A 27,825-nucleotide genomic window follows, 5' to 3' on the forward strand; every position below is an offset into this window, starting at 1 on the left:
GATAAAATTTTAATTTAGTTGGAAATATTTAATGGAAAACGTTGAAAATTAAGTAGTTGGCCAATCATGGTGAAATTTTCTTGACATATAATTTAACAAATCCTCTATTTCAACAACAGATAAAAAAACAACTGAGGAAAAGCAAATCTAGAACATTTATATGAAGAAATAGAAATAAAAGTGCTGGTTTTATATGGTTTATAAAAGTTTTTTCCCTTTCTTTTTGAAGACTGGTATTTGGAAATGGTAGGCAATAGAGGATCAGGACTCGGTTGGTCTTAGTCCCACTGCTTATTGTTGATTAGATATCCTCGGTGTAATCTTTTGGGCAAGTTATGTTTTTGACTTGAGATTTACTCTCCTCATTTATAAAATAGTTATCAAAATTACCTACTTCGTAATGTGGTAGTGAGAATTATGTAAAAGAGAACTATGTAAAACATCTGGCAGGGCATCTGAAAGTTAGTACTCATTGGTAAATATTAAGTATTAATAGTGATAATTGCAAACTTTTTTTATATCATATGTTTTTACTGCTATTTCTCTAGAGCTTTTTAATTGGTCATATAATATATGCCCCTTAAAAAAATTGAAAATTCTTTCAGTTTTTCTTATATTAATTTGAACTTATAAAATGATGTGATTCCCTTGTCTTCCTTCTCTTACACATTGTAACTCTCTGCAGCACCCAGATACATCGTGACATCTTATTAACGTAAACATTTTAAAACTTGAAGCATTTTCCACGTAAGAACCATGTTTCTTGTATTTATCACAGTAAGAGAACTTCTGGATACCACCTTACTAATCCTTATAGTCTTTCAATAAGTATTGCCATTTGGAATCTGTATTAATGTTAAAAAATATTGGGAATTATATGTATATATATTGTAGCTATAAGTACTTAGGAAAATGTTATGAAATTATGACGGTAATACAAATTAAGATAAGAAATATTTCTAGTGAAACCAGCACATTTACTTGATAGAAGTTTTTGTATACTTTACTAATTCTTCTGCATATGCAGGTCATTTTAACTTAATATTGCTAAATAAACTCTTTTTTCCATTTTTTGTAAACGTACTTTATAATAGCAGCATGCTAGTCCATTACAGTTTTCAGCCATCATTAAATCAGCTGTTTCCTTGTGATAAATTATTTCCAGTTTTTAGATTATAAATAGTGTTTCCATGTACTTTTTATACTTACAATTTTTCCTTTTTTTGTTGTTGTAGGATTAATCTAGGAATTTTATCACTGGGTCAAAGACTGTCAACGTGCTTTTGACTCTTGAAACTAAAGTGCCTTTCAAAGGAGTTCTGATAGTTGGTATTGCCAGAGGCAACATATGAATAAGGTCTTTCCTGCCACTTTCTAGCAATGGATATAATGGCTGTTAAATTGGCCAATTCAATCAACGTTAAGTGATAATCTCATTTTTTTTCTTCTTTCTTTACAAGGGACAGAAATAATTGTTGACATACTGTTTTAGATTAAAGTGGGTAATCGTGTTGAAATAATTTGGAATTGATAGTAATTGTAATAAAGCACACGTTGTTGAAACTAAATTAAAAAGACTCTTTAATGCGTCTTGTTGACCTTTTATGTGAAGAATGTGTATGGTCGCAATTGAAAGTATTATGAGAAAATTTTAAAGTTTTTGAAGTAAAAAAGAAAAAACAGGCCAAAAAACTTTAAAATGTATTTCCAGCTTATAGATTCAATTGCTGATTTCTTAATGTACCATCTACGTTGAACTCTTAACTATCTGAAGCCTAAGTCACTACATGTAGAATTAGAAACCACTGTTTTTGGTTTTAAGGGTATTTAAAAATAGCCTTAGCGGAATCTAGCTTCATTTTTATTGGTAAAGCCTAACTGAGTTTTACTATTAAAGCGGACTATACTCTGTCTTCCTCCTTAGCTTGCTTTTACCTCATTTATAGAACACACCCTAGTATTTTAGAAACAATTACATATCTCACTCATACCTCCCCCTCTCCCCCCACCCCCAAGACAAAATGCAGGCATGTTGAATGAACAGACATAGCAAAGTGGGGAGATTTCCTTGCGCTGTAGAATTAGATGATGAAAAAAGGGAGCGAGGGGGAAGTGTGAGAACTACAGAGAAAAGAAGACAGTTAGAGAAGAAGACATGGAGATATGAGAAAAGTAGATTTACATTTTGAGTTATCATTGCTGTCGTATTTCTTCACAAATTCTCTGGCAAGCTGTAAGACAGGCTGTTTTTTAAGGTTTATTGATAAGCAATTGATTCGTATTTTAGGTCAAACTAATTCTGCATCTCTTTCCCATTGTTCTTTTGTGCTTCTTTATTCTACTCTATTTTTAAGAGCAGTACTGTCTAACTTGCTGGCTCTTTCTGCTCTACTGTTGCTCCAGCCCTGCAGCTTCCCCACCGTGTGAATTTGCACTTCAGTGACACCGTTTCCTGTTAGAAACCAAAGGCAGGCCCCTGACTTTTCTAGGTGGTGATTCACACAGGAAAGGACCTGAAAAGTTGTATCAGGGCACCTGATTAACTGTGGGACTAGCTGATAGACTTGAAGCGCAAATGGGGCTCTGGAATCTTTTCCGTACCTTTTGGTCTCCTGTGGGTCTGAGGTAGAGTGGTCAAAAAATTTAAAGATTGACGTAAGTAGATTCTAGAACACAAATTACAGAAGGATGGAATTGATGTTGTTCAGATTACCCTGGATAGAAATCAAGGTGAATGATATTGATATTTGAGTCCAAATCAGGTATTTTTTTTTTTTAACTGTAGTAAAATACATGTAACAGAAATGTACAGTTTTAACCCTTTTTAAAACATTATATATTGTCACGTAACTGTATCTAACGTGGAAATATGTGCATGCATATGTAACTTACAAAGATGAAAACATTCCTTCGTTATTTTGTAATAGAAGAACCTTAAAAATCACTGTTGTAATTTTCTTTTTAGGTTGTGAAATGCAACTTAAAATTTTATTAACCATTTTAAATGTATAATACAAAGTGATGTTTTTTCACTATATAAGTTGATCTTTATATAAATGAATTATATACAATTCTATTAGAGAAGGATGAAACTAAAAAAAGGTTGATTTGCAGATATTTCACTTTTTTGGAATTAAAATAACTGATTGTTTTCTTCTCCCATCCTTCTGTGTTTTTCTACACATGTATTTTGGTGCTAGAAGTATTGCTAAGTTTTTAAACCTAGTTTTCCTCCAAAACAAAGGTTTTATTTTTGTTTTTGTTTTTTCAAAATCTTGTTAATTTTTTCATGGAATGAATTTGCAATCCATGTGCAATCGATCTTTATAATAAAAATATGAAATTGACATTTCACAATGTATCCATAATTGGCATAAATTATGATGATTAATAAGGTCAAGTTTGTGAGTTACGGTACCCAAAACTCAACTGTTTTACTAGGGAAATCTTAGCAAATTGAAATTATTTAATTGTTTGCATTTTACCAAATAATGTTTTCAGTCTGTTACGGGGACTCGAGAGAAGTGGTTATCTGACAGTTGTCAAGTTGGAGGAAGTTAAAATGTCTTTATATCTAGGTGGGCTCATCGTTTAGCTATATCTGCAGTCATTTGGTAATGTCATCCAATCAGGCAAATGTGTTTCATTTACTTTATTGATCAATATAATCTACATTATATTTATGACAGTGACTATTTGTTTATAAAAAGGCAGTATATAAACTTGGACAGTTCTGAATTCCCTTAGGTACCTTTCTTGCTCAGTACATGTTAGTAAATGATGATTATAGGCCTAGATAGGCCTATACAATGGAGTGCCAGAACTCTTGCATCTGTTTAGACTACTCACTGATTTTATCTTTTTTTTTTTGTTCAACTCTGCACAAACCAAAATGTCCATCATGTGTAACTCACTAATGTTCACAACCCACTTGTAGCAAAACTAAGAACCTTAAAATGACCTTGAAGCTATAGCAGTAGTGAGCATCAGATATATTCAGACACTTCATCTGAGTCGATTAGCAACAGAGGCTTCTCTTGGAAAAAGAAGTATTGGGAAGCAATGACATTTGTATAAAGGCACTTCCTTTTGCCACCTTTGTTTTTTTTTTTTTTTAAGAATTATGATTTAATCTTACTGCTGTTATTAAACTGCTTTAAGCTGCTTTCCAAGTATCACAGCCAAATTGAAGGATTTATTTCCTTGCTTGCACTTTGAAACATAGCTGTGAAACAAAGTAAGCAAAGGCAAGTGATAGAGATACAGCCCCTTTGCATTTTCAGTTTATTTGCATTTGTTCGTGGCTTCTAAGACACTTTGAATTTCCAAAGGAGTTTGCTTGCTTTAAACTCTGTCATATATACATTGTTACCTGAATGAGTCTGTAAGAGATCAAAGTACCTGTCAGCTTTTAGTCAATAGAAGAGATTTTTTTTTCTCTCTGAGGTGGTTATAAAGGGAGATTCCATTGCCTTATGTATGTTGAGAACTTAACATAGGAAAATAGTGGGTTGTTAAAGTTTGAAAAGTTTCAGGGAAGAGGTGGGTGGTTTCTGTAGAGTATCAAATATTTGAAGTATATTAAATCTGTTAGATTACTTGGAGTTGCTCCTAATTTCCTATGTTTTATAGAGATCTTTTCCCCCTCAAGTGCATGTGCATATATAGAAACAAAATTTGGCTTCAACAAATGATGTTGCCTCTCTCTCTTAAAGTAATATTTAAATGAGTAATACAGGCTCATTAGTATTGTCAGTTATTTTATAGGATACTTGAAGCTGAAGAAGACACAAATATCAGAGGGCCTAATTTTTACCTATGGAATCATTATTTTGGTCAAAAATATTTTCACTCCATGTGTTCATTGTGTGTGCATGCCTAGGCCCTCTCTTGGCAGTGGTCCAGCTGATTACTGCTGTTACTGTTAAGGACTCTTAGTGTATCAAAAATAAGTTTTTTTGAGCATGACAGAATGATGCATATACTCATTATTTAAATTGGAAACAAAAGTTCTGTACTAACTATATAGTGAGTACAATCAAATACATAAACCATTAGATGGGCAACTAAGCTGGTAAGCCATGGAGCATTTACTATTTTGTTAGATGTTTGTTAGAGCATGAAGTTGGAATTTAGAATGTATTTTCTCCTGAAATACAGTTGATGATTATGTATCTGTCTGTGAGGTGTGGTTAATTCCACAGAGCTTATCTCCTCTACAGTGTCCTCCAAATTAGAATATGGTACTGCCATTATGTGGTAACACTGTATATGACAGTGTATCTATTGGAAAATGTTTTGAGTTTTCATATGAATTTTTAGGGGCATTGCTGTAGTTCTGACAGCATAAATATGGATTTGAAAGTTACAAGCCATACACAACTTGATATTTCAGAGGCTAGGAGTTGCAGTGGGGCTCCAGTGCATTGGTGGTGATAAAACTGTTAGGGGTTGGAATCTCTTTGCACTTTGATCTCTTAGGAACTGTCTTAATCCTAGCTGTATTTCACATGCCCTTTTTCTTCAACATTGCCAGAAACTTGTTTAATCTGCTACCTCTCCACAATGAACAACTGATGCTCTGGCCATAGTAGCTGTCAGCTCCCTTTTCTGCTAGATTGGGTTAGTGTCCCCATAAAATTCATGTCCTTTTTGGGACCTCAGAACCTGACCTTATTTGGAATTAGAGTTGTTGCCAATGTAACGAATTAAGATGAGGTCATCCTAGAGTAGAGTGGCCTTTAATCCAATATGGCTGCGTCCTTCTAAGAAGACACACACATAGGGAGAGCACCATGTCACAGAGGCAGAGACTAGAGTGATATATTTATAGACCAAGGAATACCAGCGATTATTGGAAACACCAGAAACTCAGAGAAAGGCATGGAACAGATTCTGCTCTACAGCCTTCAGAGAGAACGTGGCCCTACCAACACCTTGATTTTGGAATTTCAGCCTCTGTAACTGTGAGAGAGTAGATTTCTGTTTTTAAAAGCCACCTGGTATGTGCTACTTCCTTACTGCAGCCCTAGGGAACTAATACACCTGCCAATAAATAGAGAAGAACACAGTCTTTGAGTTTCTCCCCTGTAAGTCTGTTTCTTAGCAAACATGTAAGTAATTTTTAAGGTTCTCTAAGATTCTCAGAAACAAAACTGAGCATCTGTAGGTGAAGAACATTCGTTTTCAACCATCACTTCAGTTTGGCATTTTGTGGGAAAGCTATTCTATACTGGGATCCCATCCCCAGAGATTCTAATCTGATGGATTAAGGGTAGGGCCTGAGCATCTGTATGTTTTAAAGCTTCCCAAGGGAATCTGGGAATATGCAGCTAGAGCAGAGAATCACTAGTGCAGAGGGAAGAGTAAGAACTAGCTAGGTGCACGTTAGAATCAGCTTGTTGGCTTCTGAAACTTACTAATGCCTGAGCCCCAACACCAGAGGTAAGGGATGCAGCCTGCCTTTGGTTAGGGATGCAGAGGGATCGAGGAGAGTTTTTGAAGCTCCCAGTGAATTTTTTTTTTTTTCCACAATGGATGGATGGATGACAAAACATCTTCTTCTGTATTGTATTCTTTCTTCTTCATAATTCAAGGCCTCCCGGACATCTTCAAAGGACGTGGCCAATGAGTTATATGTGAGTTGAATGTGTTGGGGGGGTTGGAGTGGTCACTGGTGGCTGCAGGTGGGGTGGAAGGGGGTCTTCTTTATTTTTTTTTTTTTTGATTTACCCTTTTCCCTCCTATTTTCTGTACCATTGCCTGTTCTGTGGGAAAACCTGTCTTGGGTCCACATGAAGGAAATGAGGATGAAAGTGTAGGGTTGCAAAAGTATAGATATGAAGGGATACCCAGTGACAGGAACAAAATTTGAAAAATGCCATGTGGCAGAAGTGGGAGACAAAGGTACTGTGACCACTGGTGGCTGTTTCATTGTGTATAATCCATTGTGCCTATACAGAGGGGACTTAATGTGTGTGTATAGACATACATAAAGGTAATTTTTGTGCAGGACATAAAAATGTCTATATTATGTTCTTTTTTTCTGAAATTCTGTTTGCAGTGAATGTTGCCCCGTGTTATGTGATGATTTCCAAGAAGCTCCTATTTCTCCATCTTGCAGTCTCTCTTGTACTTTGTAACTAGTAATTTGGGTTGTGCCTATGGTGTTATTGACTAAGAGATATTTTATTAATACCTCTGATGCTGCCCTAGTGACTAATATCTAGTATTGTTGCCATTTCTTTCATAATGACAGTATATTTAGAATATCTAAGACACAAAAACATCAGATTTAAAGCAGGTCTTTTACATGTAGATGACTTGGAATGAAAGCCGCCTTCATCCTGCGCTCATTTCCTTGCTTTGTCCACATGCTTTACTACCTTCCTGATGACCATCACTGTGTTTAGAGACCACATTAGGGAGACCTCATCATTGGTGAAATTCTTTAAGATTGGTTCTGAGATCTGTGCTTGATGGCAGTTCTTAAAAGTGCTCATAGTCATAGCTATCTGAAGTTCTTGTGTATCTACTGATAAGCACTCTTGCTTTATTTAATTTTTATATCAATCCTTTGAGTTAGATTATAGCACCTCTATTTTCTTGATAGGAGACTATCAGTGAGATTTGTCCTTTGGAACTAACCAGTGGCATACTAGCAAGCTCTTACATGTAGCATTTGCTGACTTCTTTGATGTAAATACACAGACTATGATGGATTTCAAGCTACTGAAGTGTAGTCATGGGGTTGTAAAGAGATGTGTTCAGTCAGCTCTCCCATGCCTGTACTAGCCAGATGGAACCCTCCTCTGGTTTTGTTATGTTATGCTGCCGAACTTTCCCACTTTTACCTGCCCCCCCCCCCACAGTGGTCATTTTATAGAATCCCCTGCGTCACAAAGGAACATCATGTCCTGTTTGTAGCCCCTTCTACTGAAAGTTTCTCAACAACGTGGAAGTACAATCAACTGTCAACTTCCAGGACCCTTACTGCCCTAGACTAACATGGAATTAATGGAACAGGATTTACTATAGTAAGGCATCTTTTGTTTTTTCTTGATGAGAAAAGTGTGGGTAATACTACTGAGTCAAATGTCTGATCATTCCTGATGTGAGTAGCAATTTTTTGAACTTATTAATAACACATCAAACTGATTTTTCTCATGACACTAATCATTCTTTTTTTGGTTTAATTCAAAATGCTTTTTTCTTTCCACATCTCCTTTTTTATTGGCGTGGTCTTTAGGTGAAACCACCTTTTCACCGTCTTTATGTGAAACCACCTTTTCTCCAAGATAGGATTTGCTTTTGGCACAGCTGTGTAGTAGCAGACATGGAAGGGGTCTGGATGTTGATGGTGATGGAAAACCGTGAGACTTGTCAGTCCTTTTTCCAAAATTGTGAATGAAGTGGTCAGCAGTAGTACCTCTTTCCCATTCCATATTTTTATGGATAAGTCTAAACAATTATTTCCTTGCCCTTCTCTATTTCCACCTGATTGTAAATCTCAGAAAACATGTGTCTTGGGTTCATTTTTCCTGATCCTGGCTATAACACTGACTTCCTTAAAACTCAGAGCGCATTCCAAATCATCGCCTTTTGTCAAACTTCCTATTCATGCTAAGACCTTGAGTGAGTTGTGTTAGGCATCATTAATGTACTGCTGACATCTTTGTAGGATTTGCCCTGTAGTGATTAGGTTACCCGTTTTCTTTCTTTGGCACTGCTGTGATAGGCTGAGGAGGAGAGTTGAGACAGCTTGATTCTATCCTTGGCAGGTACTGCTTGCTTTTTCTAAGATGCTTTGCTTATATGGGAGTTGCTTTCGTTTACGAGCACTGTGTAATTGGAAAAAAACCAAATGTTATTAAACAATTTCTGAAATTGCTTTTTGAAGTATATGTTGCATGAAAAGATATGTTAGTGAATATAGATATGAGACATATAAAGTCTTTTTTATAACCAAATTCCATGTGGGAATGATCTCGTTTTAAGGCAGACTGGATTTTTCTTCTTTACTTTCCCAGCTTGTCAAACACCTTTAAGACATGGCCACAGGCCATGGGATTTCAGTCCCTACACAACATAATGTCATTTTATATTTGATCCCTAAAGATTTTGAAATTGTTAAGATTTTATGACTGCCTGACACTTATATTTAATGTCCAGGCCATGACCCTGAGCGTTGAGAGCATGTGATCACAGGGACCATGGACTTGAGTTTATGTTACTGTTATAGAGGTTCCTGAAAGAAAAGACCAGGGGGCTTCAATGTAGTTTGGAGTCTGCACAATTTATTTTGCTTTTGCTGAGGAAATAAAGGAGCACATTTTTATTTTCTTAAAAATGTTAAAATTGGAAACATTTTCTACAAGAAAAAGATATTTCCAGGAAACGGAGAAATTGTATTTTAGTCTAATTACAAGAGATGTAATGTTATATTGATCTGCTTCCTACTTTTATTTAAACATATGATGTTAGAGTTTTGAATGCAAGGGACTTGTAAGTTGAAAAGACCTATTATGAGTAAGCTTCTTGACAGAGAAATCTGATTTTCAGAATGAACAGCATAAATGGAAACTGCTTTCTCTGTGATAATTCTATAATTTTGTATTGATTTATAATGAATATACTTATCCAAAGAGAGTTACAGTGAAATGGAATTACATTCAATTACTTAAACTCTTTTCAGTCTGAAGTTTTCATATGGGTAGTTAATAGTATGGGAGTAGAAATACAATTTTGTAATGAAAGTTTGAGCATTAAACCTCTTTGGTAAAACCACATAAAAACTTGGAACTTCAGTAGACAAGACCAATCCTAATTTCTGCATATTTGTATTTGACACGTAATAAATTACCATTTTGATTTATTTACATATATATGTCAGTAAATATTCCTAAAATAAGACTTAGTTTGCCTCAATTGTCAGTCCCCATTTGAAGACCCTTGATCCAGAAATGTAGACCTCTAATATGTTATTATAAATTAAAACAAATTTTTTCCTCTCCAAGCTTTAAAAAAATACACAGTTTTTGTAATTTCTGTTATCATGCCTGATACTGATTGGTTTAATCAGTAGAAGATAAAACATGGGTTCTTTTCAGTGATTCAGTTGCTGAATCACTTATGGGAAGGCTAGGATGGTACCTAAATATTTGAATGTTGTGGAGTCAAACACCATTTCCATTGAGACAGAAATGTTCAGTAAAAACTATATTTGTGAATGATCTGAACAGTGGCCCATTTCCAAAGTTTAATTTGCCTTGTAGAAATTATATATATAGATTTATGTTGTATACTTTTTCAACAGTAGTGAGCACCCCCTTAGTGAATAATTCATTGTGCAGAAACATTATTACTAATTTAAATTGGTAAAATGCCATTGAAGTTTCACTTATTGAAGATGTTGCCTATGTATAGATATATTTTCAAGTTTGTTTTTTTAACTGTTATAAAATTGTATGTATTATTTACAACATGATGTTTTGAAGTACATATACCCCATAGAATGGTTAAATCCAGCTAATTAACAAATACATTACCTCATATAGTTACTGTTTTTTGGAGAGAACACTTCAATGTCACTTAGTATTTTTCAAGAATACAGTATATAAATAAAGTCAGTATGCTGTACAACATATGTCTTGAATGTATTTCTCCTAACTGCAAATACGTATTCTTTGACCAACATCTCCCTAACTACTACAGCTTCTGATAACCACCATTCTCCTCTCTACTTCTAATGAAATCAACTTTTTAAGATTCCACATATGAGTGAGATCATGCAGTATTTGCCTTTCTGTGCCTGACTTATTTCACTTAGCATAATGTCCCCCAGATTCATCTGTGTTGTCACAAATGGCAGGATTTCCCTCTTTATTATGGCTGAATAGTGTGTATGTATTTTTTTAAATAAAAAAAAAGCAGTAATTATAAGAATTTTCAGAAGTTTTCTCCTGACGTTGGTTGTTCCAATCCTAAGTTATCACATTCTTCCATGATATTATTGAGGAAGGTAGAGTGGAGCTGGTGTGCACCACTGAATAATCTCATGCCCCGTGTGCCCTCCCAGCCTAGCAGAGATGACAGTGCTCCTTGGTGACAGCTCTGGAACGGTCTGCTTTAATGCTTTCTTACCCTTTCTTTAGTTCATCCCTGGAGGGTAGACAATCATTGATAGGCCAGGACCCCTGCTTCTCTGTGCCTTTCACTGCAGCTTGGCCAATTTCTTCCAACTCAGACCATTTGCTTTAGATATATGTATAAGTATTATTATACATATACATGTATAGATGTCTGTGTATCATTTCTGTCTTTTTTGACAGTCGCCAGCTAGGAAAATCTTTCCTTCGTATTCTTCCATTTGTAACGAAAAAGATAATGATCCTGTCACTGCTGCGTACCATCACTTAAAAAGGTTTTTTTTGGGGGGGCGGGAAGGAGGGCCTCGTTTGATAAAGTTGGTACCAACATACTATAGCTTTTTATGGCAGTGTTAATCCTGTGTATATGTAGTGTGCATTCAGCAAATCGATGAAAATAGAATTTTCCAATGAAGAGGAGAGTTAGAGATTTGATTAAGATAAGATCTGAAATGGAATCAAATGACTTGCCTGGTTCTGAGGATTTCAGATTTCATATCTGAGGATTTCAGGCTTCATAAAGTTTTTGTGAGATAATTCATATAACATGAATTCACATAACTTATTCACATAACTACCTTAAATTATGTGTTGAATTTTTTGAATTTTTTTTTTTAGGTTGAGGGCACTTACTTATTCACTCATTTTTAGTTCACCTTTTGACAAAATTGTAGTTCACATGCATGGAAGTGCATATATTACAAATGTACAAATGGATGAGTTCCCACAAAATGAAGATAGACACACAGTATTTATCCAGATAGTCATAAAACATTACCAGCAGCCTCTCGTGCAAGTGTCAACTACTGTGCTATCTCCCTCACCATAGATGACTGTCCCTGAACGCCACGAGTACATGTGCTGTTTTGAGTCCAGCCTCTTCCGCTCAACATTATTTTGGGGGTCCATTCATATTTTTTAAATTGATGTACAATATTCCATTATGAGTTTATCAGAAAGCTTCCACAGATTTATTCATCCATTTTACTGATGATAGACATTTGGATTGTTTCCAGTTTACAGCAGTTGGGAATATGCACTGTGAATTTTCTAGAAGTGCCTTTTGGTGTACCATGTACACCAAAAAAGTGTAGGGCATGTTTCTGAAAGTAGAATTGCTGAGTCTTAAGGAGTATATTTTCATTTTAGTAGACACTACCAGTTTCCCTAAGTAACTGTCTCAGTTTATACATTCGTCAATGCTACATGAGAGGCAGGGCATGGTGGCTTACGCCTGTAATCCCAGCACTTCAGGAGGCTAGGGCAGGAGGAACACATGAGGCCAGGAGTTTAAGACCAGTCTGGGCAACAGAGCAAGACCTGATCTCTACCAAAAATTTTAAAAATTAGCTGCGCATGGTGGCACGTGCATGTAGTCCTAGCTACTCAGGAGGCTGAGGTGGGAGGATGGCTTGAGCCCAGGAGTTTGAGGCTTCATTGAGCTGTGATCACATGCCATTGCACTCCAGCCTGGGTGACAGAACAAGACCCTGTCTCTTAAACAAACCAAATCAGGAATTCCAGATACTCCATATTCTTTTTATTCTTCACATTGTCTTTTTGCCATTCTAATGGCTGTATATTGGTGTCTCTTGGTGATTTTAATTTGCATTTTCCTAATGATTCATATTAATGAATAGCCTTTTCATATAAATGGCTATTTGGCTATCTCTTGGGAGGAACTTATCCAAGTTTTTTGTTTGTTTTTGGTCCATTTTTCTTTGTTAATGGGCTTATCTGTCATTTTCCGTTTTGTTCATTTTAGAAATTTAACCAAAGTCTAAATCCAGTGAAACATTTGCTAGGGAGGATGAGAATAATGGAAAAGTTATTCCAATAGACGTATTTATTTGCTCTTTTAAAAAAACCAATGTTTATTAAACATCTCTTATCTCCATCTCTTATGTCCAGATCTCTAATGTCCTTTACAATGATAAAAGGATAGTATCTGGCTAAGGAATTTTACAGTCTGGTGGTATATTAAGGCAAATACAATGACATTAAGAATGCTTGTTAAATGCTTTGATGATTAGGGGCAAGAAGGGGAGTCAGAACCTAGAGGCAAAGTAGGAGTTAGCCAGATTAAAATTAGGTTGGATAATAGTGTTAGATAGAGGGAACAGTGTACAAATACTCACGTTGGAGAGATTGCTATGCCTGCGGAAAGAGAGGGTGTATGTAAATATATCTAGGGGGTGTTGCTTAAATTAATGAATATTTTAACACTTTTTATCATTTACTGAGATTCTCTCATGCACCCAACCCGTGAAACTCATGAGGGCACTAGGGTGGATAAAGTAATAATGACAATGATAACAATCATCATTTACTGAGTGCTTCCTATGTGCTGGTCACTGTGATAAGCACTCGCATTATTTCATTTAATTCCCGTAGCCAGTTTATGATATATGCACTGTTGTTATTCATCTTTTATATTAGGAGAAAATTGGTCTTAGAAAGTTTTAGTAACGTCAGTGAGCCTTATGGTGCCCTATGCTCACCAAATTTATAATCTAGTGGAGACTTCAGAAATTGCACAAAGATTTACACGTACACATTTTAAGTGTACTGAGGATTACAATAGCAATAAATTAGACATGGGTCAGTCTATGGTAATAATGAGGCTTGCAGGATACTAGAAAGATCATAAGATGAGTAAACATTTTCTAGTATTGTTTTACAATTAGATGTATATCATCTACTGCTTATATGCTACTATATACTAATAGTATATAATTTGTTATATATAAATGTACCTCTGTCCAGCTATGATCATGAAAAGGTAATAAACTGTAGTAGTTATGAGCACAGACTTTGGATTCACAAGCTTTGGATTTGATTCCTGACTTCACCATTTGCTGTTGAATTAACCATGGCAAATTCTTAGCCTCACAACTTTACTGGGAAAAACATTGTTTTAAATCCTAGCCGGGCGCGGTGGCTCAAGCCTGTAATCCCAGACTTTGGGAGGCCAAGACGGGCGGATCACGAGCTCAGGAGATCGAGACCATCCTGGCTAATACGGTGAAACCCCGTCTCTACTAAAAATACAAAAAACTAGCCGGGCGACGTGGCGGGCGCCTGTAGTCCCAGCTACTCGGGAGGCTGAGGCAGGAGAATGGCGTGAACCCGGGAGGCGGAGCTTGCAGTGAGCTGAGATCCGGCCACTGCACTCCAGCCTGGGCGGCAGAGCGAGACTCCGTCTCAAAAAAAAAAAAAAAATACAAAAAAAAAAAACTAGCCGGGCGACGAGGCGGGCGCCTGTAGTCCCAGCTACTCGGGAGGCTGAGGCAGGAGAATGGCGTAAACCCGGGAGGCGGAGCTTGCAGTGAGCTGAGATCCGGCCACTGCACTCCAGCCTGGGTGGCAGAGCAAGACTCCGTCTCAAAAAAAAAAAATAAAATAAAATAAAAATAAATAAAAATAAAAAATAAATCCTTACTCTATTCATTTCAAAATTTGGTGGTCTTGTGAGGGAAAACACATTCAAATTTGCCCTGGGTCTTAAAGTTTCAATCTGCTGAACATTAACAAAAAAAGCCTTTTACAGATGGAGACCTTGGAAAGTACATACTTTTGGGCCTGCAGAAAATTTTTGGATTGAACTGCAAATGCATTGAAAATAGAAGGTTATAATTGAAATGTCAGCAAATATAACTTTAACAATTGCAGTCGATGCTACTGGAATATTAAATATACCTGTTAAATACATTCTTTCTTTTCAGTATATAAATTTTAATATGCATTCCGTATCTCTCCAGCCATATTTCCTATATCAGTAGTCCCCTGTGGCAACTTTATCTTTGAATACAAACTACGCATGTTCAATATTTGAGTAGTGATAATGGGTTTTATTCTGTAAATAACAGCCTTAGTACCCTAAACTACAGCCAGCATAACTTTGCTTTATACTTTTTTCATTTGCAGGAACTACTATGCTTTATATTCTAAGTGGCAGTTTTAATGTTTTATTCATTACCAGTAAACAAATGCAGGACACAGGAAGAAGGAAGCTTTATTAGCATGGAAAAAGCAAATCTATCACTCTGGTAGTGGGGTGCCCTCTTTCCACGGGGTTGGTATGCCTGAACTGCTGAAATACAGTGTTCCAGGACCCTTCTAGAACATTTTGACAGTACAAGTTATATTTGAATCATCAACCCACATGGCCCTGTGCTGACAAGAACTCCAAATTGTGAAAGAATCTTTTAAAATGATATTTTTTCAGAGTCAGTTTAAAAGGTTCCTGCCCCCGGCAAGGTATGCTCAATAGCCTAATTCTCAAACTCTTCCTCAGAAATAGAAAATAATTCCAGGTGAGTGTTTGAAAGTAGCCTGCTGTTGGCCAGCTGTGGGGGCACATGCTTGCAGTCCCAACTACTCTGAAGGCTTAGATGGGAGGATACCTTGAGCCCAGGAGTTCAAGACTAGCCTGGGCAACATAGTGAGACCTCATCTCTGAAAACAAACAAACAAAAACAAAAAGTAGCCTAATGCAAGCAGTGAATTTGAGTCTTTTTGCTTTACTTTATATGACTTTTGAACTATAGTCATCCTGTTCATTTTAATATAAATTATCAAAAAAGCCCTGCAAGTAAAATAGATGCTTCAGTAGAAGCTGCATGTTTTTAATGTGAGTTCATATTCCTCCTGGCAAGGACCCAGATGAGTCTAGGGTGTTTATAGTTTAGAATTTCTTTGCCCTCCTAGATATTTTGAATCTGAAGGTAAGAATGGTACAACACATACCATGAACTGGCTGATATGTAGATGGTGTTTTTGTGGTGGTGGTTGTGGTGTTACTATAGGAGTTTAATACAGAAATATTTTATAATTATCAAATTTTAGAAACAGAGGTTCTGCATGTCACTTGAATATAACTGTAGGGCAAACTTGCCAGGAGTGGAGTAGCAGTGGTTCTCTCCAGAGAGTGCATTCCTTGTCCCTGCCACTTTCAGCCTTACTCTGTCTGGCTAGCCACCTTGGTCTCAACCCTGGCTCTTTTTAGCATTTAGTCTTGTAGCTCCCTAAGTAACTTTAAGTGCTGTGGTCTGTTACAGATATGCTGAGATACTGATTTTCTCTGACACTTGGAGAATGATGGGAATAAAGTTGGGAGATGCCCAGTTAGCCTTTTGGTAACTTCAGGCACAACCTGGCATCCCCCAGGATGTCCCAAGGTTAGGGGTTCAGGGAATCCATTCCCATGAGGCGAGTTTCTTGTGTTCGTACCCAGCTGTGGAAGGCTGCCAACTCTTAAAGGCCTTCCACAGACATAGAAGAAAGAAATCTACATGTTCTTTACCAGGTGGATATTCTTTCTGATGTCACAGATTTTAATTAACTGCTTATGTTGCCTCATAAAAACGGTCCAGTTTGGCAATATGCTCACCCGTAACACGCTCTATCCAAGTAGGGCAGGGATAGTTAGTAGAGATCATATATTTGAAAACACTGCCTTTACATATAACTCCATGAAAAAAATGATGAGTGATTAGATATAATATGTGATTGTTTTTTAAGTACTGCTAGTTGTAAAGGAACTGAAGTACTGCAAAATTGCTTAAATGTACAGTGATTTCTTTCAACAGTTTTACATGTTATGAAAATTATGAACTGCTAAGCAAATTTGTTTACTCAGAAGAATGCTTAAGGAAAAACATAACTAGAAGCAACAGTAAGATAACAACAGAATGAATGAAAATATTGTCAGAGGTTTGACATTTAAGAATTTAGGAGGATGGCTTGGCCTGAGTTTCCAGATGATACTGTAACATAATATACTTGGTTGTGCTCATTTTAATCATGTGTATTGTTGTATGCATTTCCCATCAGCAATGTAGCAGGTATGTGATGTAAAATAGGTTACATTTTATTTTATCAATTTAAAAAAACAGCCCTGCTTCAGGACATGAAACAGTAGACTCAGGAGTAGATACTGGGTTATATTTCTGGTCCTCTGGGACTCTTATCGTTTTAATAGTCTATGAGGATTATGGAAAGCTCTTGACACTTCCATTCAGACATGGCTGTGCATGAATGACTGTGCTTTGGAAGACACATACAACACTTTTGGGATCACTTTGTAGAGTTTTCTAAGAACTGAAGGTTGATAATCTGGTGAGATAAAAATTAGGTACCAGCAAGCATCAAATACATTCCGTAGCTCTCCAAGGGGCCGAAGATTGTGCTAAATTAACAGTACATGTGAAAACATTTACATCAGATGCATTAAATGTTAGATTAAACAAGAAAACATGTCTTTGGGGAGTTTAGTGGACGTATTAAGGTCTATATAAAATATAGTTAAAGGCCAGGAAAAATCCCAGTGTGTCGTACAAGTGTTTGAAATGTGGAACCTTGACCAGTACTGTTCAATAGAAACATAACTGAATCAACTTCAGGAATTTTAGAGTTCCTAATCACCATAGTGAAAAGACATAGTTGAAATTTAAAATAATATGTTAATACTTATTTAACCCAGTACTGTTTGTCCCTTGGTATTCATGGGAGACAAGACACTCTTCTGATGCCAAAATCCACAGATGCTCAAGTCCCTGATATAAAATGGCATGCTGTTTGTATATAGCCTATGTGGATCCTCCAATACACTTTACATTCTCTAGATTACTTAAAATTCACAACATAATGCCTGCACATTGTTTCATTCACATGGGTTTAATGTAGTACTTAGTCTGTGGCAAATTTGAGTTTTGCTCTTTGGATCTTTGTGGAATTCTTTTTTTCTCGAATATTTTTGATCTGCAGAACCCACAGATAGAGAGGGCCGACTGTATATCCAAAATACTATCATTTCAACATGTATCAATAGAAAATGATTAGTAAATTATTATGAACTCTTCAAAGTTATTTTTGTATTGCACACTTATAGAACAACTTAAATTGCACTAGCTACATGTATATGCTCTGTGGACACACAGGCTTGCTGGTCAGTGAAGTCACCACTAGCAATTCTAGCCTTTTGCCTCTGCAGTACTGTGAACAGAAATTTTATACTGTTCCAATTCATACTTCCATAACTTTTTTTTTGTTGTTGTTCTGACGTATGCTTTCTGAAATCTAGAGTCCTCCTTTATTTTTAACTCCACTAGGGGTTTAGCTGGAAAGGGGGAGAAGGAGTTTAAGTATTTGTTGATTCAGTGAATGAATTATTAAAGTTCACAGTGAAGGATCAAGGTCTAGATTGCCTAATAATTAAGGGAATAAGACCACTGATATTAAAGAGGCAATAAAAAGGAGATAGTAGAAGTTACTGAAAATCAAAGTCTGACCAATTCTGAAATAGATTAAATTTTTAAACCTAAAGCCAAAAAATCTACATAAGTAGGAATGCCGGATGATGGATTTTCAGAATGATCTTTTCCTTTGTATGTTTTAGTTTATTTAGATGATATTACTTTTAAAAATCATTAACCAGTCTTCTATTGCCTCTCTGTAAAAGGGGACTGGACATTAATGCATGTTTCTAGAAATCTGGTTGTATTTATTAACTACATTTCTCCTTTCTCAAATTAGCATAATTTAAGATTATAGAATACCCAGAGAGGTTCATGCAGCTTTTTTTGATTTTGTTAGACACCAGCAGCTTCTAAGGTCTAGTAGTATTGATTAGTTCTGTGTTTTAAAAACCAAAACAGTACTTATCAATAAGAAAAAATAATAACTACAAATGCCTTCTACAAATTACATGTTCTAAATTCTCCCAATATGACAAAATGATGCCAAGTAGGCATTAAGCCATTTTTGGATGTGAAAAAACTGGATTTTAGAGAAATTATGGCTAGGCCATAACTTGGAAACAGAAAAGCTGGGCATTGAATGTAGGGCGTAGCATGCCACATCTCATCCAGCATCAGGAGGGGAATGGTCATTTAAGGAAACATTATTGCCTCTGAACTCTGCAATTATTGTTCGTGGTCTTACCAAAATAGGTGGGGGAGTTGCCTTCCAGTAACTTCTGAGGCCCCTGGGACTTTTGGGTTATGTGTGTAGGGTGGTGTTCTTGCATAATGTCTTTGAGTAAACCTATATTAAAAGTAAAACGTTTGGGTGTGGTGGTGCTCGCCTGTAATCCTGGCGCTTTGGGAGGTCAAAGAGGGTGGATCACCTGAGGTCAGAAGTTTGAGACCAGCCTGGGCCATGTGGCAAAACCCAGTCTCTACCAGCTAGGTGTGGTGGTGCATGCCTGTAGTCCTAGCTACTTGGGAGGCTTAGGTGGGAGACTTGCTTGAGCCTGGGAGGTGGAGGTTGCAGTGAGCTGAGATCTCACCACTGCACTCCAGCCTGGGTGACAGAGTGAGACCCTGTCTCAAAATAAAAATAAAAATAAATAAAAGCAAAATACACTGGCAAACAAGATCTTCATTATAGTTTAATTTAAACTCCTTCAGTCACAGACCACCCTTGGAGAAATGCTTCCCAAATGGTAGCTAGACTCAGTCTGCCAGTGGCTCCTGGTTAGAACCTGAGAATGAGAGCTCCAGACTCTTCTGTGTCTGCTTGGATCCACCAAGTAAATGCTGCAGTGACAATTCATGTAGCACTTCTGAGATCTGACCATATTTATCTATATACATTTATTGACTGTACTTATAGGACCATACACACCAGCAAATCAAGTCATTTGGAAGTATGCTGTTTGTGGAGTTCTTCAAAAATTGCCATGTTTCTATCCTTCCCTCTTGTTCCCCTAAAATCCATTCCGACTGCTGCCTACCGAACAATTCGGCATAGCACTTCCATCTAGCTCACAGACCAGAGCTTCAGGGAGAGGCAAAATGGCATGAGGAAAAGAGTGTGGACTTTGGGATCTGACAAAAACAGGTTCAAATTCCAGCTATTTGGTTGTATAGCCGTTGAGCTATCTGTCTTCACTTGTAAGTGGAGGTTACTATCCTTTCTTCACAAGGTTACCATGAAAATTACTTAACATAATGTGTGTAAAGTACTTACCGCACTGCCTGACACATAACCTGATTTATGAATTGCATTTTTACTGCTGAAATACTATTGTAAGTAATATACTCCTTTAAAATTTTCAAGATAGTAACAGATACATTCCTGAGCATTCTAAGTGACTGTGGTAAAACAGTAGGGAAACAAATTATTTACAGTTGTAGATAAACTGTTACAATGCAGTGCTTTATTGAACTGTGCTTAGAAAAGAAATCCTCTCTACTCACCTTCAGAATTTCTCAAGGCTTCACAAATCCATCCTCTGCCAACTTTGGAGAATCCTTCAGCTACTGTTGCATTCACAGGCTCAGCTGGGAAATAGTGAAAATACTTCACGGTCCTCATTTGTATCTCCTAAGAATCTCCTTTCAGAGTGAAATCTAGTAAATAGAAGAGGAGTACTGGTTACAATGGACATAAGTTATCGATTTTATTCCTGCCTGAAGCAGGTTGGGAGCTGCTGGGAATGAGAAGATTGGTTACATTTTATGAATTCATCAATGCAGAGTTAGAACTCAAATTCTGTTAACAATATTAATTTATTCCAGCTCATTACAGATATCTTGCAGACTTGTACATGTACAAAATGTAGGATTTATAGGATCCACAACTTTATTAATGAAAGGAGACTCAAAGATCTTCAGCCTCTTAATTTCATAAATGAGGATGCTGAGACCCAGAAAGTTTAACTGACTTGCCAGTTGGCACATACAGTACTTAATGGTAGTATTGCAGTTTAATTAAGGAAAAATGACCAAATTGTTTTCTGAATCTAATTTGGTGTGAATTTTCATGAGTGAATCAAATAATATTTAGTGGTCAGCCATAAGAATTCATCATATTGCAAGGAACAACAGAAACCCCAAACAAAATGCATTGTATGACTTGTTTGCATTAAAAACTGTTGCTGGTGTAAAGGACTTTATGATATGGATGGAATACCAGATGTGTTTCCAGTTGCTTGGTCTCCTCCAAACAAAAGTGGCTCATGTGCCTTCTCTTGTTAATTGATTGGTCCTTGGTGGTAGCTGATTTTGGAGTGACTCATGCATATACTGGACATCACTCTATAAATCTGATCAAAATTTCTCTTACAGGAAAGTTTAGTGAAATAAAAGTGCAAAAATTATATAAATCGTAAGTATATGCCTCAGTAAATGTTCAGAATTGAACACATCCTTGTAACTACTACCCAGATAAAATATTAAAACATTACCATCCCCAAAGTCTGCCCCTTGTATCCCTTTCCAACTGGTCATTGTCACTCTCCCAATGTAACTGTTATTTTGATTTCATATCAATTAATGTTAACTGTTTTTGAGTCTTTTGAATGGACTCAAATTGTGTGCACTTCTGTAACTGGTTTAATTTTATTTCACATTGCATTTTTTTTCCCCCATGTACCAGTTGTTCTCATTGTTGTATAGCATTTCATTATTTGAATATACTGTAGCTTATTTATTCATTCTACTGTTGATGCAGTTTCGATTGTTTATATTTTTGGCTAATGCACATAGTACTGCCACATGATATTCTTGTATGTAGTTACTTCAGTAAATATATGAACTCATTCTTGGTTTTAATATTGTCCGTTTTATTGGCTGTCCTTCATGATTAGTACTTTTGGTGTTTGATGAAATCTTTGCCTGTCATGAGATTATATATTCTTTTTTATTTCTTCTAGAAACTTCATTGGTTTACCTTTCATATTATATCTGCATACATCTGGAATAGATTTTTGTGTATGATGTGAAGTTGGGGTTAAAGTTCACTTTGTTTTCCCATAAGGAATTCAGTTGACTGAGTACAATTTATTGAAAAGGTCGTATTTTCCTAATTGCAGACTAGTACTACTTTTCTCGTAATCAGGTGACCACAATCATAATGTGAGTTCATGAGTCAGTTTATCTGGACTTGTGTATGAGTTCCAAAATGTCTTAATCATGAGAGCTTATAACAGGTCTTAATATGTGAGAATGTAAGTCCTCCAATGTTCTTTTTCTTTAAGACTACCTTGGCTATTCTTGATTCCTCACAGTCATCTTTTAAATTTGGAATCAGTTTTTCAGCATGTGTGCATTTTGATTGGGTTTGTATTGAATCTACAGATCCTGGGATTTTGATTGCATTTGTATTCAATCTACAGATCAACCTGAGGAGAATTTACGTTCCAATATTGGATTTTCCTACCTATTAACATTGTATATCCCTCCATTTACTTAGGACTTTTAAAATTCTCTTGAGTGTTTTGTTTTTTCAACATAGATGTTTTGAATATCTTTTATGCTTATTTTTAGGTATTTAGTTAATGCAGTTTTTTTTTAAATTTCCAGGTATAAATGTTTTTTGTTCTGGTATATTGATTTATGTATGTCTGCATATGAAAATCAGTGACAATACTAAATTCATGTTAATTCTAATATTGTGACTATCGATTCTTCATATTTTCTACTACAGAATTATGTTTTCCATGAATAATAATTTTGTTTTGAAATAATGTTTGTATCGTCATACGTAGGCTTTATGGTACTTGCTAGAACCTCCAACATTAGCTGTATTGGGGTGATGAAAAATATCCTTGTCTTTTTCTGATTTCAGTGCGGAAAGCTTTCAGTATTTCACCACAAAATGTGATGCCTACAGTAGAATTTTAAAGACAGTTTTATTTACAGATTCTAAGGTTAATTAAAAAAAAGATGACTGCGTTGTTTTTACTCAGCACTTGTTTGTGTCTATGTGAGGAGATGATAATGCAGGAGAGATTTGGCTGCAGGCGGAGATGAAACCCTTCCCAGAGGAAACTCCTTCCTCTTCAGAAGGGCTGTGAAAGTAAATGTAAATTGAGATGTACTGGAAAACAATAATGTAAATTCTTGAGACTGGGATTATCATGGTGAAATATCTTAAACATTAGCCAGATATGTTTGTCATGTGCATTGGAAAGAGCAGAGACTAGAGATGAGCAATCATTCAGACTTGTTAAATGAGGGCCTACGGCAGATGAGGTGGCAAAAGAAAATTGCAAAAGTCAATCTAAAGAGTGTTTGGAAAGAACGATGGATTTTTGTTATACAATGGTAGAAAAGGGTGTTAACATTGACTCAAAGATAAGGTTGAAGCAACTGGATGTTGATGACATCTGACTGAAATGGGAAAACAGTTCATTGAGGGAAAAATAATGACTTCAGTTTTGGGTTCTTGGGAGTGCTACTATCTCCTTCCCTAAATGGTAAGCCATCATGTATAGGGGAACAGTCTTGGCTGTAAATCTCCATGGCTGTCATAATTCCAGACATACAATAAGATGATAAATGTATTTTGATTTGTTCAATGATATATATATATATATATATGGACAAAAAGTAGAGATTTAGGTGAGAAATTTTGCCTAAAGATGTTCATTTGGGAGTTACCTGGGGTGGTGGTAATTGACACTCTAAGAGTTGAACTTTTAGGAGATCGAACAGAGAGAGAAAGCATGTCTTAAAGTTAGGGGGACTCTTGGAAGATACCTCTGTAGGGAGAGAGAATCTTCAAAAGACATCTGATGGTAATGGTTAGAGAGAACAGAGGTAAGATACAGAGAAGTCACTGAAATGTGGAGGAGAGTTTTCCAGGGGCAGGTTCTCTATAATGCCAAATAGACATCAGTGATCAAAAGACCATGGCGGAGAGGGAGTGGATAAAATAGTTAATAGGTTGTGATTATATGTTTGACGAATGACAGAAATTGTTCTGCAACTACATGAAGCAGTAGAACTAGCCAAAAGTAAAGTGTTGTATAGTAAACATCTGAATATTTTTAAGGCAGGAGAGATGACTTCTATGCTGGAGGAGTGTACAGAATGAGAACCCAGATGTGGTGGGGGGAAGGGAAATGCCCTGAGCCAGATCAAAAGCCTTTAAAAAGAATAGTTGAAGTAGTAGTATGTAGTATAAAGCTTTATGAAGCTGAATACTGAAGTGTGTTGTAATTTGAAGCTTATGGGTAAATACAAAAACACCATTATAGAGGTTAGCAACCAGCAACCTTCCGTGATGAAGGAAATTTGTATATTTTGGACAAAGATTGCCATTTACAAAGATCTCCAAATAGTATGTGCCATGCCCTTTGTGTGGCTCTTGTATTCATTTAGATGCTGTTTGGCTGCGCTTTTCATGTTAAAGTTGAACAGAGTCATGTGTATACTTCATAGCTCTATTCCCGATTTCTAGTAAGTTGTCATCTACTTGGTTTTCCTGAACTGAAATGCAGTTATTTTAATCCTCCATCCTGGCTCCATGGAGAGATGAACTGTGTCAAACCACAAACCTAGTGCCTACTGTTCACAGATTTGATTTATCCGTGCTTCCCCAAAGTGCAGCATACCGCTGCCAGCCTTTTTAAATTTTAAAATATATGTTATATGATGTCTTTTTTCACCTTTGAATTCTCATTGATAGGCAGGGATATTTATTTATATATAATTATATAAAGGAGAATTAGTACATATGATTATAGAGATTTTATAGTTCCTTTATATTTCTTTTATTTCTCCATATTTCAATACATTTTAGGAAGTTAACTATTTGACAGCATATTTATTTGCTTAGCTTTTAAAATGAGATGTAGGCTCTTTATTATTTGGTTACCTTATTGAGATTGTTTAATACTATGTTCATATCAGTACCTTCAGAATCAGCAAAGAATCTAATGTTATTTAGATTTAAACAATCTGAGTTGAGGGAAATATTTTGCCAAAACTATGCATAAATTACTTTTTCAAATTATGAAATTTATAGCTGTTTGGGGAACAGCCTCAAGCACAGGTTAGAAATACTTTTTTGAAATGTGTTTTCAGAATTGACTGTTTTATTTTAAAGGCATTATCAAAGAATGCAGTTTATTTGTGAAGTGAAAGTTAAATTCCTTTTTTTTGTCTGTGCACAGGTTTGGATATCACTGGTGAGGAAAGGAGGAGGAGAAGTTTCATTTATTAATCCTAAGTTTCATGTAGGAGACTTTACACACAAATTTTCAAATCTTTGAAAATCCCCAAAACCTTAAACGATTTAAGGAACGGATTAATTTCTAATTAGTAGAGAAACTTAAAATACTGGCTTTATTGTAATATCGGGCACAGTTTCAAATAATCTCAGATTTGGAATATGTTTTTCTTTTCCTTTATTGGAAAAGCATCTGAGTTTATGTCATTAGTTCAGAAATATCTTATTTTAAACTGCTTGAGGGGAAAACACAAAAACTCTCTGGTTGCTATTGGCTTTCTGCATACTTTCTACAAATAAAGATACCACACTTGTGCATTGCATGATGAGGTTATACCAAGATTATTTATAAGAATCATCATTTAAGTAATAGTACTTAAAATCATGAAGACTGGAGCCAAAATACAGGTTTCAAAAATCTGCCTTTGCCGCTTGTTAGGCAAGTTACTTCTCTGTGTTTCCACATCTGTAAAATGAGAATAATAATTCCACCCGCTTCACAAGGTTGTGAGGATTAATGCAAGTTAATGGACAATAGAGTAGTTAGAACAGTTGCTAGCACATAGTAAATTCATATTAAATATTTGCTGATGCCAGGACTGCTGCCATCACTACTACTTTTACTACTGGGATTTGATACCATTCCACTCTGAACAATTTTAATCCAGTTCATTGGCTAGTGGCTTTCCTTCCCTGTATCTCCCAAGATGTGTTAAGCCACCTTTGGGAATAAAGTTAGAGAACTGAAGGGATTCTTTAAAAAACCTGGTGTTTTTTGAATGATACTATATTTAAATTAAAATATAAAAATACATTCCCTATGCTTATTGGGGAGATATGTGTGAGCACTTAACCTGCTTACTCTCAATACTTACTTGATCATGTCATATCACTTGTGAACATATTAGTTTTTGGGATTACTTTTTAAAATGCCATTGACATTCCTTGGCTGCTACACTATTTTTCAGAATTACTTAATTTTTTGGAGTATTTCTGAAACTTACATAACTTATTCTTCAGGATTTTATCTCCTGTCCATTTTTTCAGTAAAACTTAGCTGTATATGTTTACACATGCAGACACACCATCTGTAAGCATATTTTCATTGATCCATGTTTGAATAATAAATATTGTGCAATATTTGATCTTTGATGGCCAGCAGTGTCAGAAATATCAAGAATCGTGTGGAACGTGACATAATTGTTAGTCACTTTTTCATAGAATTATTGAAATTATATTTTAGTGGTCCTGATTTAGCATACGTAACAAATCCCTTTGCATTGCAAAACAAGTACACACCTGAGACACAAGAAGCTAGACTGTCAGAATTGCTTTTATTATTTCCTTGAAATGAATCCCCCTTTCATATCACAGGCTTCTTTTCCACATTAGAGTCCCTCTTTCAGTTGAATAGACTGACTAATATAATATGTTAACTCATGAGATACTGTCTCTAATATACACATATTTTCTTTGTAAGTTATGCATATTTTCACATATGTGTATGATTCTCAAATTCAGACTTAAATCTGCTACCCAATCCATCTCTTTTCCCTGAAATGTCTTGTCTTCCCTATTTTTCAAGACTCAGCTTTGTGTAAGCACTTCTGTGAAACTTCTCTGATTTCCTTCCACTTCCACTATACTCTGTTCTTTAACCAGAGCTCCTATGATGTTTCTAAGGATGGCATCTTGATCTGAATTACAGAATACTAACTTTAATCACACTTACTTTCATTATAAAATGTGGACACCAATTCAACTTGCCTGGAATAACTATGGTTCTTCCATGAATTCAATTAAATAATATATGTAAAAGCACCTAGCCATTGTTAACTATATGGTAAAACATTCAAGAGATGGTAGATATTAGTGTTATAATTATGTCACTTTTCTATATTCAGACCACGTTTGTTGACTGTGAGCATCTGTGTGTCAGGTACCATGGAGTATTACTATTGATGTATTACTATTACTATTGAGTATTACTATTATTGAGTATTACTATTGAGTATTACCATTCTCAGTTCTTTGATATAGGTGATTCATGTGTAAATTTATAACAGAATGTGTTTGCCATGTAATGTGCATCTGTATTATAAATCAGTGACTTTTATTACCTGCTAGCAATTGCTAGAATATGGTCGAGTTGGCCTTCTTCAATTTTAGTATTTTTCCATTTTTAAAGGAGTTGTTTTTGGTTCTTATTTATAAATAAGAGTCAGACCAGGTACAGTGGCTCGTGCCTGTAGTCCCAGCACTTTGGGAGCCTGAGACAAGATTGTTGCTTGAGCCCAGGAATTTGAGACAAGCCTGGGCAACATGGCAGAACTCCATCTCTACAAAAAATTATCTGAATGTGGTGGTAAGAGCCTGTAGTCTGAGCTACTCAAGAGGCTGAGGCAAGAGGATTGCCTGAGTCTGGGGTGGTCGAGGCTACAGTGAGCCATGATGGTGCCACTGCACTGTAGTCTGGATGACAGAGTGAGATCCTGTCTCAAAAACATAAATAAAAATAAAAAAGTAATTAAATAAGAAAATAATTTGTCATTCTCAACAAATGTTATTTTTATTTTCTGGGATTATGTAGTAATGAGAGAAGCATATGGTTAAGCAATCCCTTTGACAGTCTGCTAATTTGCTTTTTGAGAAATACTAATTGATTATGTATTATGACAGCTAGCTATGTGTTGAGGACCAGATTCTGAGGTACATA

At 35.9% G+C, this 27,825-nt stretch overlaps 1 protein-coding gene across 8 annotated transcripts in view; it reads left to right on the forward strand.

Moving 5' to 3' along the window:
* KLF12 (Kruppel like factor 12) overlaps positions 1-27,825 on the forward strand; it is a 464,553-nt gene that overhangs the window by 119,979 nt on the left and 316,749 nt on the right. The window contains exon 1 of one of the 8 annotated variants that reach the window (XM_033177559.1): positions 2,544-2,655. The exons of the other annotated variants lie outside the window; for them this stretch is intronic. The gene's annotated coding sequence lies outside the window, so the exon portion shown is untranslated. Of the gene's footprint in view, positions 1-2,543; positions 2,656-27,825 lie in introns of those variants that run through there. 8 annotated transcript variants of the gene reach the window in all.

Source organism: Trachypithecus francoisi, unplaced genomic scaffold, assembly GCF_009764315.1.
Source record: "Trachypithecus francoisi isolate TF-2019V2 unplaced genomic scaffold, Tfra_2.0 Lachesis_group18, whole genome shotgun sequence".
In the NCBI taxonomy this organism is placed as follows: Eukaryota; Metazoa; Chordata; class Mammalia; order Primates; family Cercopithecidae; genus Trachypithecus; species Trachypithecus francoisi.